This window comes from Prosopis cineraria, unplaced genomic scaffold (assembly GCF_029017545.1).
Source record: "Prosopis cineraria cultivar Desert tree isolate PC_DT_omini unplaced genomic scaffold, ASM2901754v1 PC10, whole genome shotgun sequence".
Taxonomy (NCBI): Eukaryota; Viridiplantae; Streptophyta; class Magnoliopsida; order Fabales; family Fabaceae; genus Prosopis; species Prosopis cineraria.
Window position 1 is genome coordinate 17541300 of NW_026555341.1, and position 13784 is coordinate 17555083.

Below are 13784 nucleotides of genomic sequence, written 5' to 3' on the forward strand. Positions count from 1 at the left end.
GTAGTCGAAAAACAAATCATGCTAATTCTTAATCACACATGGGGGAATGACATGAAGGGTTCTAAAAATAGAATTTATTTCATTTAAGGCCTAAATGAATATGAAATTACTCTGCAGGCTTTAAGGCCCCAAGTGTAATATTTCTTCAGTGTAAAAATACTATTTTGCCCTTAATAAACATAAATGAAATTAAATGCAGAGAAAGAATGACAAACACGCGATAATAGGTATTCAGCTGAAGAATGAGAATGTTTTTGATCTCTAATGGGGAGGAGTAACTTTTGAAATGCGTAGATTTCGAGATCTCTCCATCTTAAGCAGTGCTTTGATTATTTCAAGATTTCAGCTGGAGGTTTTCAGGTTTCTCACATTCTTGCTGTGGAAATAAGCTGAGATTTTTACTGTTATTGCTATAGAAATAAGAGGTATCCGTTGTTGCTATATAAATCATTTAAGAGTAGAAATAATTTAAGGTTTGTCATTGCTGCATATCAGTTGTTGGTGAAGTGGCAACAAAGATGATCTTCACTCATTTAATATGTAGTAGTTCATTTAATGGAAGCATTTAATGAGGGTTCTATATAAGGTAGTAGGGTGCATATGAGATAGACTTTTTATTGTACAAAGTTAAATGTGATATTGTTGAAATTGAAATTTTATTTGTAATTCTACTGCTGATATGAGGTAAAGGTTGCTGAACCATTTTGACTATGAAAGTTTTAGAGTGGATTAGTTGTTGTACAATAATAAAGATTGACTTGTTTTTATTGGAATTTTACACATGAACTGAAGAAAATATGATCCAATATGAAAAAAAATATTCTATTAGAAATGTTGGAGTATTTGTTGTGCAAAAATGAACTTTGAGTTATTTTTGTTGAATATTGAGATGTACATTATGTTAAGCCTAGCCTAACGATAAATTAGAATCACATGACATTCAAGTGAGAATATATGAATTTCGTGTTGTGCATATTAGATATTATGTTATGCCATATTTGCCTAACTTGAACATTCCTTTTGTTAAGCCTAGCCTAATGATAAATTGGAATAATATGGACTTTCATATAAGAATATATGAACCTTGTATTATGTATAGTAAATATTGTGTTATACATTATTTGCCTACTTGTACAATTTGTTGAGGAAGACTAACCTACTGATATAAGCTAAAGGTTGTTGAACCATTAATTTGGTTCAGGTGAGAATATATGAACTTTGTATTATGCATAGTAGATATTATGTTGTGCCATATTTGCCTAACTTGAGCATTTCATTTGTTAAGCGTAACTTAATGATAAATTGAAATAACATGGACTTTTAGGTGACAATATATGAACCTTGTGTTGTCCATAGTGTATATTGTGTTATACATTGTTTGTCTACTTGTACAATTTATTAAGGAAGCCTAACCTACTGATAAAAGTTAAAGAATGTTGAACCATTAAGTTGGTTGTGAAAATTTTAGAGTGGATTAATTGTTGTATAATATATATGGTTGATTTGTTGATATTGAATTTTAATATGTGAATTGAATACAATATGACTCTCAATGTGAAGAAAATCTGCTGTCAAAAACATTGGAGTATCAGTTGTGCGAAAATAAACTTTGAGTTATTTATGTTAAACTTTGTATTGTGTAAAAAAGTTTGGCTTCTGTATATGAACATTTACCTAGATTAATTTGTTTATTGCAGATTAATATAAAAGATGGAAAATAGTTTTAGAGTCTCAATTCCAAGATAAAAAGATTTATCATGTTCAAGATATGAGAAGCTCGAATAAAGTTTCAAGACATGCAAAAATTCTAACCCAATATGATAAGTAGTCACATTATACTTCTTTGGTATACATAGGCAACTATAATTATGCATATAGAAGCATTCTCAATTAATATTTTTTGGGTAATTGAGAATGATAAATATTTTTTGTTTATATATAGAAAAGTAACTATTAGATGTTTTGGATACAGTGGGTAATTTTTTGTATATATCAGATTTAAAATATGATATCAAATTTCATGCGGGTACTTGTTTTAGTTCTTAGACTACTACCAACATAAAATTCTTATCTGATGTAATTGTCCTTATTAATATTAAAAATGCATAGACTTTTCGCTGTGCATGTGTGAATATCGTCTTGTGCATAGTGGATATTCTGTAGTGTATGGTTTGCCTAATTTATCATTTTCTCCAAGCTAGGCTTGTGAAATACTGAATATGCATGGACTTTTCGTTATACACGCACAGACATCATCTTGCGCATAGCGAGTGTTATGTCATGCATGATCTGCCTAACTTGTCATTTTCTTTAGGCTAGGCTAATGAAATATTGAAAATACATGGACTTTTTATTGTACATACGTGGACATCGTCTTACGTATAGTGGGTGTTCTGTCGTATATGGTCTGCGTAGCCATTTCAGTCAAAACCCAAGGCTACTAAATTACTCAAAATTCATGAACTTTTTGTGCATAGTTGTAAACACCATATTTTGTCCACACATTTAACGAAACATAAATAATTTTTTCCTTTACTTTTAAATGTATTTGTTTTTGTAAAAAAATCTAAAAAAATAATTAAAATATAAAAATGAAATTTAATTCTTTTTAAGAATTAATTTCAAAAAAAAAAGAAGAGAGGAAATTTTCAAAAAAATGAAATATTAATTATTTTTAAGAATTATATTTCAAAAAAAAATCTAACAAATATAAAAACGACATATTAATTATTTTCTAAGAATTATATTTCAAAAAAAATACAGTAAATAAAAAAATGAAATATTAATTTTGATTATGAATTATATTTCACAAAAAATATAATAAAAATGAAAAACGAAATATTAATTGTGGTTAAGAATTACATTTCAAAATATGTATATATATAATAAAATCTAATAAATATAAAAAAATGAAATATTATTTCTGGTTAAGAATTATATTTCAAAAAAATATAAAAAAATGATTTTAATCCTTTTAAGGATTATTTTTCAAAAAATAATAATAATAAGTAGTAAAGAAGATAAATAAATTTAATCTCTCTTCAAAATTAATTTTGAAAAAGTGGGGGAAAAAATCATGCTTAAATCTTTTAAAATCTCTACCACCACCCAATTATTTCCAAAATCAATGAAATTAACTTTAAAAAAATTAAATATTTTAAATTCTTTTAAATCTGGTTGTTTTCCTTATATTTACATATATTCTTGATTTAAAATTATATTTCCTCTCCCTAATCTTTGAAATTAATCAAAAATAGATAAAATTTAAAAAGTTAATGAAAATAAAATTTAAAAAAATGGTAGAGTTTCACTCAGCCCTAACCTTCCTCAGCTTCTAATACACGCACGCAAAAGGGAAGATGGCAGAGGTAGCAAGCAATAGAGGGAGAGTCAGACAAACACTAAAGAGACAAGCGTGCAGAAGAGAAGAGTAGGCGCAGCAAGCAGCAGAAAATTGATGAAGGATTAGGCAAGTGGAGAATCATAGCAGTCTTCAGCAGCCAAAAACTCAGGAGGAAAGATGAAAAGCAAGTCTGAATGGGTGCTACAGCAGATCTAAGGCTAAAGCATATGCAATTAGAGCAAAAGGGCGGTGAGTAATCATGATTTTCAAAAATCTACCCCCTCTTCTTCCTGTATAAGAGTAACGAAACATTAAGGACGAGATCGGTTTTTGGGGGTTTTTTGAAGAGATTCAAAGAGATCTGAAATCTAAGCGAGGAAGAGCACGACAGACGTTTAAAGGGGAAGAAGGTCTGATTCGAGATTCCCATCCATATTGATGAAAAGGTTTGAAACCAATCTTGGTTTGATCTAATAAAAATTTTAAATTTTAGCTTGCATCTCTGCTCTGTTTTATAAGGTTCATATTGGTTTTGGGGATGTACAAAATTGTAGAGATGTTGCCTAATAAAAAATAATACCTTTGTGGTTCAGGATATTTTTCGGTCATGAATTTAATAGTCAGGAATTGTGTCCTACTGTGTATATATGTTCTCATCTTTGGATGGAAGTATGTTTTAAATGTTGAAAAACACCTTCCTTAATTTATGGCTAGGATGAATAATTGTTTCAAGAACATTGGGTTGTGTGCTCTCTTCATTTTTTTTACCTTCATGTACTTTCATTTGATGGGTAAAATTCTTAGCTTATCAATCTGATCATGAGCTGATTCCCCCCCCCAAGAAATAAAGAACTCAGAGTCAACCAAGTCTACTTTGATTATTAACACTTTATTTAGAGTTATCCTGTGAGATACAAGCTTGGCGTTGCTTGATGAATATATATAAGGCCTTATGCAAGCTTTGGTTTTGCCCTGAATAGAGAACGTGGCCTTAGTTTTTCTCTCCTTTAAAGGCCAAAACATATACATTCGGTCCTTCACAAAGTTTTATGACTAATATTAATGAAGAAAATTTATTAAAGCTGTCACCTTGTGTTTTTGATTTTGCATATTTTCAATCTGAAAGAGTCTTGGTGGTGATTGAGTTCTTTGTCAATTTAAAGGAAATACATCCATGTTTATAAAAAAAAAGACGTTAACTTAAAAGTGATTGGCTATTGGATTCATGTTTACACATGGTTTGTCAATTGGATGGTTAGCAAGGCAAAATGTAAAGTTGCAATACCATGCGTTTATATGGTTTGGTTATGTTTTGCTTTATTATTCTTTTATTTTTTTGGTCTTGGTTCTCAACAAACATGGCTTTAGTTGTCCCAAATAAAATTAGTTGTGTGAGATTTTAAGAGTCTTCGCAACTGTTTAGAATAATCTCATATTATGTAAATCAATAAGATTTCGCAAGTGTGAGAATCAAATTTATATAGGGGTTCCAATGGCCCAATCATTCAAATTATTGTTTTTTTTAGATTTTAAAATAAATAAAATATTTAATAGTATTGTGTGAGATTTAAAAGATCTTCATTGGTACTCTGATTAATTACCTCATCACGTGGGATAAAAAATGCTCATAAATATTGCGATTATTGATTTGTATCTAGTAAATGAATGAATGATTTTTTTAAATAATTATATAATAAAAATTTATAAAAAATTAATTAATTAAATTAATGTATTTAAATTATAATCAAATTTACTAATTAGATCTTTTAATCACATGAGACTTTAAAACCTCCGTAGATCTCTATAATAATCATATTGTCATGTGAGTCAATAAGGTTCCACAAGTATAACGATTACAATTTTTTTATACTATATATATATATATAAGTATATACATGCATAATAAATTTAAATTAAAAAAATATATATTTAAATAAATATTATCTAATTCTTTTGTCGCATGAGATTTTTGAATCTCTGTAGATATTCAAAATAATTATATTACCGTGTGGGTCAATAAGATTCTGCAAGTACAATGATTAAGATTTTATATAATACATGTTTAAAAAAATTAGAATAAACATAAATATATATACAATTAAATGCTTAATAAAGTAAATAAACTAAGCTATTTAACTCTTGATATGTGAGATTTTAAGATTCTCTACAGATATTTAGAATAACCGTATTATTATGTGAGTCAATAAGACCTCGTAGGTATAACGGTTAAATTTTAAAAAATAAAAAATAAAGATTTTTCAACAAAAAAATAATTTTAAATTATTTTCCTTACAAATTCAAATTCAGGTAATAATTAAAATTAAATTACTTTTTTGCAATTAACACATACATATCCAAATTTTAAAAAATTATTTTTGTTTTTCAACTTATCTCTCTTCAATAATAATAAAATGCAAAAAGTAAAATTTTCATCCCAAACTACGCGCGCTTTGATCCCTCTAACAGGGTACGTAGGCCTTAGACTCTCATTCTAAGTCAAGTCCGCTTGTAAATAAATAATAATTTTCCTTTCATATTTAAATTTTAATTTTAATTTTTTTAGATTTATTTTTAGTGGATGAATAATAAAAAGAGTAGTTAAAATAATCTTAAAAGGCTATACTAATTGCACAATTAACTAAGGTAATCGTTCTATAGAATGGGTGATGTGGGGTGTGTAAAACCTTCTCCACTCACAATTGAATCCCAAACTTGTTTCTCGTTATGAAAATCATCCTTATCACCTTCAGTTGGTTTTCCAAGATTTTTCCTCAAAATCTCAATGGCGACTCCTCTTCTTTTTTTTCCTCATGATGATTGGGCCACCGTGTCGCACGGCCGGTGTAACAATAGTAGATGTTGTCTTGTACATGATGGAAAAACTGAGATTTGTAAATTTCATTTCCTTTTCGTGCAAATATATACATAATTTCAATTATAAACAAAAACTATTTTCAGATTACAAAAAAACATCTTAAAATATAGGCATAATCTAAGTTGGAGAATCTAATTTCATAATCTTATAATTTTTCTTCTCATTTGCCTGTTCCTATAAGTGTAAGTGGACGTTCACGGATGGCATTATTGGGATGCTCCACCAACCAACATAATATGCCACACCTCATGACCGATAGTTCTTGTGTTGTGTATCTAGACATGGTAAACGAAGGATGGTCAACATTGACGGTATTGTTCCAAAATTTGAGCCACGTAATGAGATGAATTTCACAATCATCACCACATAACAAAGGCAATAGAATGAAATATGAATGAATATTTTGTTCAACAACCTTTAGCTTCTATTAATAGGTTAGACTTCTTTAACAAATTGCATAAGTAGACAAAAAATGTATAACACAATATCTACTTATATTGTCACCTAAAAGTCCATGTTATTACAATTTATCATTAGGTTAGGCTTAACAAAAGGAATGCTCGAGTTAGGCAAACATGGCACAACATAATATCCACTACGCATAACACGAAGTTCATATATTCTCACTTGAACGTCTTATGATTCCAATTCCTCATTAGGCTAAGCTTAAATAATGCACATCTCAACGTTCAACAAAAATAACTCAAAGTTCATTTTTGCACAATAAATACTCCAACATTTTTTATAGAAGATTTTCTTCATATTGAATCATATTTTATTCAATTCATGTGTAAAACTTCAATATAAACAAGTCAACCATCATTATTGCACAACAACTAATCCACTCTAAAACTTTCATTAACAAAATGGTTCAGCAACCTTTATCTCATATTAGCAGTAGAATTAGAAATAAAATTCTAATTTCAACAATATTACATTTAACTTTGTACAATAAAAAGTCCATCTCATATGTACCCTACTACCTCATGTAGAGCCCCTATTAAATGCTTTCATTAAATGAACTACTACATATTAAATGAGTGAAGATCATCTTTGTCACCACTTCACCAGCAACTGACATGCAATAATGACAAACCTTAAATTATTTCTACCCTTAAATGATTTATGCAGTAACAACGGATGCCTTCATTTCTACAGTAATAACAGTAAAAATCTTAGCTTATTTCCATAGCAAGAATGTGAGAACCTAAAAACTTCTAGCTGAGATCTTGAAATCATCAAAGCACTGCTTAAGATGAAGAGATTTTGAAATCTACGCATCTCGAAAGTTACTCCTCCCCATTACAGATTTGAAACCTTCCCATTTTTCAGCTGAATACCCATTCTTGCGCATTTGTCATTCTTTCTTTGTGTTCAATTTTATTTCTTTCCATTAAGGGAAAAATAGTATTTTTGCTTTGAAGAAATATTACACTTGAGGCCTCAAATCCTGCAGAGCAATTTCAAATTCATTTAAGCCCTAAGTGAAATAAACTCTGTTTTTAAGACCTTTAATGTCATTCCTCCTATATATAACTTGAGTTTGAAAAAATGGAAGAGATTCAGATTTTTCTCTCAATACATAAATTGCATAAAAAAATACTTAAAGCCTTCTTGTGCAAAAAAAAATTGAATGTGGGATCTACAATATAAAAAAAAACAAGAATGGATATTTTGTAATTGATAATTTTTGAAGTTCATAAAATTTATTTTTAAGGAGAAAAAAAAAAGAGAGAGATAGCCTACCTAAGCATAAGGTGCTAATTTCGACTTCGTGTGAATATATAAAACATTTTTGGCTCTAACAATTTTTAATTTTAACTTAATTAAATAGTCATATAAAAAAATGAAATATGGATGATATTTTATAATTCATAAGATAAATGATAAAATGTAAAAAATATAAGAAAGCAAAGTTTCATAGAAAATTTTGGATCTCAACTTGAGAGAGAAAAAAGAAATGGCAAACATGAGACCTATACTGTAAAAATATGTGTGAAACTTGCAATAAAATTGCAAATTAAAATTACAGAAATTCTTAAATGGTAGGAATGTAACCCAACGAAATTTCTTTTTTTAATTTTAATTTATACATAATAATATATGTTTTAAAAAAATAATTTGATGGCTATATTTCTAGCATATAAAATAATAAAGTGTACAGTAAAATTATTTATACTTTCAGTATGTAGAAGTGGAAGGGTAATAAACTTTAAAATAAATAAATTGTTATTAAAATAACTTTTAATACGTAGAATTAAGAAACCGTTCGCTTAGCTCCTTGGATCCTTAAAGCACCTTTATCTTTAAATTTAAAACCAAATTCTTAATAATTTAGCTTAGAACTAGGCATGGAAGCCCGTACTTTTCTTTTTTTATATATTTTTAATTTTTTTAAAATTAAGTTTTACATCATAATATTACATATTCATAATCTAAAATACAAATTATAATAATCTAAAATTCAAAATAATATATATATATATATATATATTCTAAAGTTTAAATTTAATCTAAAATTTTAAAATATCTCAATTTTACAAGCTTAAAATAAATATGAGTTTAAATGGGTTAATGTGCTTAAGCTTGAAACCAAAACTCTTTTTTCATGTGGTTTAAACAAGTTATGGTCAAAAGCCTTTTAATACAATTTTTTTTAATATTTTAAAGCCTGAGTCTGCTCACAAAAACAAAAACAAAGAAAAAAGGACAACCAGGTAGCTTAATAAACTTTGTCTATGTTCTCGACTCTAATTATTTTTTCAAGTCAATCCTTATCAATTACGCTCACAGTTGGACCTTGAAGCCTCTTTTTTGTTTTTTTTTTTTCAATTTTTATTTTTTGAAAATCAAGTTTGACATTAAAATATTACATATTCATCACCTACAATACAAATTATAATGCTCTAAAATTAAAAAATAATATAAATTATAATTTTAAAGTATAAACACACATTCCAAAGTCTAAATTTAATTCAAAATTTTAAAATACATTAATTTTATAGTTTTAAAATAAATCAGCTTAAATGGGTCACCAAACTCGAGCCCAAATCTGATTTTTAGGGTTTAAACAAGCTAGGTTCAAAAGTCTTTTTATACAATTTTTCAATTTTTTTTTTTAGTTTGAGTTTGAAAAAAATATATATAAACATGTAGCTCAAAAGCCCTAATGTTTTTCTTTGTTTGAAAAAGAAAAACATAAACATGTAAATGGCATTAATCTATAATTTTAGCTTGAAGAGCCATTTCAATTTGGTACTTATACCTTTTTTCATCCCTTTTTAGGCCAAGTTTTTTCTCCTTTTTATTCACTCTGTTGTGTTTACTTCGTTAAACATGTTAGCCCCTGCACTTTTTGAAACCACTTGGAGGGACTTACAGAACATAGATGGCATTAACTTTGGACCCTTGAAACGTTCAAACTTCAAAGGCAACATAATGCAATAAGGGATCATCATTTACTGGAGAGTTTCGCCCTTCATTCAACATAAAACAAGAGGGCAATTAGGAATCTCAGTTCACCGAAGAGAATGGTTTTAAACATTAGGAACTTAAGTTACGCAGAAAGCAATTGGGTGATTCAACTTCTTCTTCATGTGATCGGGCGACTTGACTTTGTCTTCATTTGACAAGCCAATCTTGTTCACAAAAAAGAGAACATGTAATTCAGAACACATAATGGCATGCTTGCTTTGATTCTTCTGTAGTAGAACATTTGATGCCCGAACTACATCTATGTTCAAATGGCTGCTGTGAATTTAATAGGTTATAGTGTAATTTAATGCACTTCATAGTTATAGTGTAATTTCATTTCAGGATAATAACAACTAGGTATATTTTGACAGGTTCACTTATTGAATTTTTCTTCTCTTGGAAATGGTTTCCTCTCTAGATGGGCCATAACCCCAAACACATCTTTTGATTTCGTGTCTAACACTTGAAACTCATCCCATCAGTGAAGACTTCCCACTAATATTGATTTTCCAAATGGTAATTTTTCCCAGCACCTTTGGAAATTATGTAATCCGTATAGCAATTCTTGTAGCTGCAATACTCATTTCAGATTCACTCTCAATTTTATTATTCATTGTGCATGCAATACTTAGTTATATCATGCTACACATGCATACTAATTAATTGATCATTCTCTTTCATGTCGTTGTGTGCCTATAGAACCCCTAAGCTTTTATTTCTAAAATATAATGATGCAGGACTTAGTGGAAGCAATACGGGTTGGTGGCACCTCTGATTCTTGAAAAGTTTGAAGAAGAGAATGAGAGGATGAAGGAAGAGAAACAACATTTGAAGAAAGATAAAGTTGCTGTCATCATGCAATTTGCCGTCACAGGAACCACACAATTGGCAGGATAATACATTTTTGCTGTCACAATATTTTTTTTTTAATAATACTAAGAAACTTCATTCACATGAATGTAAATGGGTACAAACTAAGAGGAAACTAATCTAATATTGCTGTCACAATATTAGATGTTTGTAAAGACAAAGATTACAATGTTGGGAGCACATTTTGTATGAAAAGAAGGGGACAACAATAGAAAAATCCCACTCACGAACAGTAAAGTAAAAATAAATACCAGAGCCATTTAATAAACTTGATAAAATAATAACACAAAAGAGTAAATAAATTCTAAATAGAGTATAGCTATCAAATATTACTTAAGAATACCCAATTCATTCTTCTGTATCTTAACAAAATTGAATTAAGAGTGTCAATGGCTAATTGTCCTGGTGGCAACACTACCTCTCTCCCTTAAAAGAGGTTTTGGATTCAAACCCAACATTGACATGTGTTGCATACATGTATGGATGTGTGTGTCTCCTTTTTATGTAAAATTTTAAAAAGAATTAGACTAAGGGCTGCTATTTCCACACCTTGCGAGCCAGAGACAGTTTGTGAGCTACATCTAATCTATGAGTTTGCATTCAAAGCTTGCTTGAGCGCTGGACTGTAAGTTCTTTGATTATATCTCTTTTCCCCACAAAATTTTCGCTTATGATTTGCATTGCTTTTTTTTTTTTTTTAACTTGTTTTGAGGTAGTGGCTCATCTTTTTCCTCTCTACACTTCTTTATTCTAGCCCACATTTCCATGTTTAGGCTGTAGCATAGGAGACTAGCATTCAAATACATTAACTTAGAAACAGAATCAGTTAGCAACAAAAAATGTAGAATAAGGAGAAGAATGCTCAAAGAAGATGCATACACACATGTAGAAGAAGAAAGTGCATACACCTATAGAGTGGAGAGTAGATCATAAATATAGAATACTTTCAAACCTCAATTTGAATATCAAAACTGAACAAAAACACAAGAGACTGATCAAAGTCATTGCCCTATAGCACCATCTTCACTTCGTACAACAACGAAAACAGAGACCTGCGACTTTCAAAAACACTCTTGTGTTTTCATTTCTCCCTCAACGTTTCTGAGTTAACGGCGTTGGTATCTCCACAAGTCCCTCAAGCGATTTCAAAAGTTTCAAAAAGTGTAGGGGGTGAAGTGTTTAGCAAAGGAAACATTAAGGGGGAGAAATTCTTAGGTATATCTGGTAACCCATATTATTTATAGTTTGTCTAATAAAAACTTGATATGTAAATGGTATTAAATATAAATTAATTTTGATATTAATAATAATAGAGAGAAAAAGACAAAAATTGAATTTTCATTCTATTATAAGAATAAAATCAATTAAAAGAATTTCATACAAAACTTTATTTAAATTACTTAAAATATTTTAATTGAACAGATTATAAATAACATAATGCATCAAGTCTATTTAAGTATTTCTCCATAAAGGAGGGAATCAAAGGGGGAAAACATAGGTACCAAATTAAAAATGAAAAGAAATTATAAGTGCTAACAAAATGATTTTATCTTTTCAGTTCTACTGAAACACTTGGCTTAGGGGATAATAAATTTTATAATACAATATACTGTTAAATTTTTTATTACATACGTACAGGGTAACACATTACAAAAATTTAATAAATTATTATATAAATAAGTGTGATTTAAATTTTTTTCACTTCTTTCTTTTGCATTTCATTTACTCTTTTAGTTCTATTTATAGGGTATCTCTATTATTTTTGTATCTATTTTTACCCTTTTTCTCCTATCAAGTGTTAGGAACATTATTAAATGTTGGAGTATTTTATTTTCAAAATATGTACACTCACTTTAGACTTTATCATATGGTACCTTCAACTATCTCACTAGAACTAAGGAGAGTAGTTAAATTATTAATTTTATCTAAACATATAATAAACTTTTAATTTTACCCTCTATTTAAATGAAAAATTTTTAAATTTGCATTTCATTCTCTTTCTTTCATAGTTAATTAATTTAAATAGAGGTAATATTAAAAAATTGTAATTAATACTCCATAGTGTGTCTTATAATAAAGACAAAAAAATATTTTTAAAAAATGCCTTATAATAGAGACCAGAAAGAGTATTTAATAGGGCTATTGTTAAAAACTTGCTAATTTTTTATACATAGTTAATGATTTTTAATTTTTTTTTAATTTTTCTTAAATATAATATAAATGAATTATAAATAAAATAAAAAATATATTTAAAAATTTCCAACCTTCTATTTTTAAGAAATTGAACTCACTAAAATTTTATTTCCTCTCTATTTTCTTATATTATAATTAAGAGTTTGTATCACGTGCATTGCACAAAAACAAAATCTAGTTAGAACAATAATACTTAGATATATGATAATTTGGGTTAAGGTGTATTTTTATTTTTAAATTATTTTTTTGAAGCACTAATCAATCTAAATTTAAAGGAGGAACAATGTTGTCTATAATATAAAGTCTTCAATTCAGAGAAAGTTGGTAAATTTGAAAGTTAGCAGATAAGAAAATTTTAAAAAGTTAGATGGTGAGTTTGTGGCACTTGAAACTAATAATTGAGAAGCAATCATCAAATCACCATCGCAATGACTATAAATAATTAAGAAATATTAAGCGTAAAAAAATAAATTGGCCCTAAATGTTACTCTGTTGAGACTACAGTATAAATCATCATAAACTAATTCAAGGTTCATAAATAATATTAGTTGAAACCTTAAATTTTTAAAAAATGTTCACATCTTTCTATTTATACATTCATTATTTACCTTATATAAAAGCCTCAATAATAGTAATTTAAACTTCAAGCCATTATTTTTTTTGCAAAACAGTAATAAATGAAATAGGGATATAATTAGAAAAATAAATATAAAAATTATCCTACACCCTATATTTTTGACCAAATAAGGTTTCTAATTAATAATTTATATTGTGATTCAGAGTGAGTAAGTCTAGAAATATCTAAGACCCTAAACTCATTTTTTATGTAATGTTCATTTTCAACTTGCGAAAATAATACAATTTGGCATATATCATAAATAAAAGTTAATTTTAATCATTAGTTAACCAAAAATTGATAGAAAAGGACTTTGAAAATTACTTACAAGGATAAAAAAAAATTATTGATTCATTTCTATAATTTTTTAGATCTTTTCCAAATCAACCAACAGCCAAAGTTAATAACAAGAG